Source organism: Phalaenopsis equestris, unplaced genomic scaffold (genome assembly GCF_001263595.1).
Source record: "Phalaenopsis equestris unplaced genomic scaffold, ASM126359v1 Scaffold001081, whole genome shotgun sequence".
NCBI lineage: Eukaryota > Viridiplantae > Streptophyta > Magnoliopsida > Asparagales > Orchidaceae > Phalaenopsis > Phalaenopsis equestris.
The window spans coordinates 877,911-881,012 of NW_018165520.1; positions in this window are offsets into that span (position 1 = coordinate 877,911).

Below are 3,102 nucleotides of genomic sequence, written 5' to 3' on the forward strand. Positions count from 1 at the left end.
TATATATATATATATATAAAGATCAACTATTGCTATAATAAAATGATAAATTAAATGAATATTTAAGAGACAATTAATAAGTAATCACTTAATATAAAAAAAAATAAAATATCAATTTTTAAATATTTTTATTAATCTAATAAAATATTCTTGATTTTTAATACATCTTAGTTTATTATTAATTATTTTTTAAATGAATCGGCTGAAGATCTAAGAAGCCCAGCCCGGGCTAGCTTGAGCTTGCTGTTAACTCATTAAGCTCAGTTCACGAGCCATTTCTCCAATCGAGCTTGAGCGGCCTTGGCTCACTTACACCCCTATACGTGACATTGAAAAATTAGGATAAATTTCACTTTCTTTAGCAAAATGTTCTTAAAAAGATACTGATACCAATATGACTAACATTTATGCATCTTGTACAGACTGCAATGCATGATATATTTTGATATATCTATCAACAATAAATAAATAAGTAGTTACGAGAGCAGTGGGAAGGAAAATGAGGCAACGAATTTAACAAATAATATATTTTGGCCATCACAACTAACATCCAGCCAGACATTTTTTGGGTGTGTGTACGTGCACGTGCCCTGGCCCCTGCTGCAATTAAAAGAATACCACTCGTTGAATTATTTTGCAGCAGAATTAACAATTCAGTTCGAAGATTGAGCCGTGTGGAAATAATTCCTTGCTTTCCATCACTTTACTTTAATCTTGCCAATCATGTGGATTATGCTAACAATAATGCAATTAAAATGGAGAGAATAGTCGGCATCTTATCTCAGCCCGGTTGAAACAAGTGGCAGTACATGTAAGTCTTAAATTTAAAACTCCTGAAGGCCTCCAAACATGATACCAATTTAAAATATGTACATAATTTTTTATATATTTAAATATGATATACAGCTGTTTATTCAGATAAGCTGTTTAGCCTGATAAGCTGCTGATTCGAATAAACTGTCTGACTATTTGATTTGTGTGATCCGTGTTTAAGAGAAAAAAACAAACGGTGTTTTAAAAACTCCTCCAAAACGCCTCATTCAAACAACCGGTAGCGTTTCTACCGGTTTTCTAAACGCCACCACTGTGAATAAGCTCCCTCAAACGCACCGTAAGTTACAATATAAAAAGTTAATATTTATACTGAGGCAATGATTTTTTTTGTGATTGGACTAGAGATTAATGCAATATAATATACTTGAACTATTGAATGATTTTCCTATGTAAAAGACCGAGGGTTTTTAATTTGATAATATATATCAAGCATTATGTGGTGGCCATGGGGGTTTTTAGGGTCAATGATATAATAGGAAGAGAGGAGGAGTGATTGGAAATTTTAGCAATGAACTAAAGTCTTTCGGTGGACTTTAGTGAATGGAATATTTTAAATGCATATGGTTGGAGAACATTGGACATCACTGGATGGTGGAAGTTGATCAATGGTTGATTACATCAAGTTTAATTTTACATTAAATTCTTAATTAAAATTAAACTAATCATATTATATAATACAGTTCTTAATTTAGTTAATTACAAATTATAATATTTTTTTTGTTGAATATATTGTTAGAATTTGAGTGGTTCATATCATATTGTCATGATTGTAAGGTATGCTGAGCAAGTAACTTGATTTTCAATTTGTAATCAGTATCGATATTAAAACATATGGATATCTAATATTTCTTGAAAATCTTCAATATTTTATCTTTTAAAACAACATAAGAAATAAGACAAATATATAAAAATCATTATATAAATCATGAATTTATAATTTTAGTTTATAATTATATTTTTTTTCATATATTATATGATTTCATTTAAATTTTAAAGCCTTATTTGATTTTTAATACTAATGAAATGTAGTAAGTTGAGGGGATCCTTACTTACTAAAGTTTAAGTGTTAGACTTAAAACTAGTAACTGAGAATATATAATAATAGTTGGGATGCATTGATACAATGTAATCCATCATTGGATGGATTTCAAGATGGTCCAAGGTTGGGTTCATGAGTATATTGATGTATCAAGCGAACCAAATGAACGAAATAATAAGACTGAGCTTGATCATTCATTCTAAAATCAAATGACCTAGATTAATTCCCTACATCATGCCTTAAAAATTTTGGTTTAATTATTTTAATTATATTTGGGTCTTAATCTCATTAAACAAAATTAAACAACTATAATTTTTTATCTGAACCCAAAAAGAATGAAAGTCACAGGTTTTGATCGGGTAGATCTTGATTGATTCTCAATGGATTTGACAACCTAGAGTAAATCTTAATTAAATTAATAAGACAAATATAAGAGTATTTTTAATCTATGACCGGTGGTGTATACTTGCATGTACATGTTCGTGGAAAAGAGGGGAGAGATGGTGGGTTTCTTTTCTTGTGTCCAACACATAACTTGAAAGATTTTTATTTTATTTCTATTTGAAAGATTAGAGGCATAATTTGAATAATAATAAACTACTACAAAGGATAAAATATTATTTTAAAATGGATTTAACCATTCCAATGAGAAAAAAATTTAAGAAATGCGGCTCTGCGTAATCAAAGATCCCCCACCGCCACCTTACAAGTGTAATATAGGGTTTATTTTATATTGAGGTATGATATCCATTGACGTGCCAGAACTTACATCGAAGTAAGTTGGTCGTATAACGCAAGTGCAAGAATCAAGTACTATGTGGTCTAAGAGTCTGCATATCGATCCCATGAGGAAAGTTTTAGCAATAATTTCTGCAAAAAAATCTCTAGTTTACAAATCCAATCAACCTAGCTTGGTGGTTTTGCAAAGAAGGTTTTAAGTCCTAAAATTCTAATAAAAGGAGAGTAGATCACAAGCAGCACAAACATAGAACACGAGAAAAATTACAAGATTTCTTTCAAGGGTGATGAAGCTCGCGCGTTTGTGATTCAAGGATCATGGTGATCGTTGATTTCCTAAATATTTTCTTACGTGATTGTTGTTAGTCAAAGATACAGTAATTCTTATGCCCTATGACTAGGTCAAAAGAAGCATAGAATCCTTGAAGTTGAGGCTCCCTCAATCCCCATGACATTCTGTATGAATATGTCAATCTCTTGGAATAATTGCA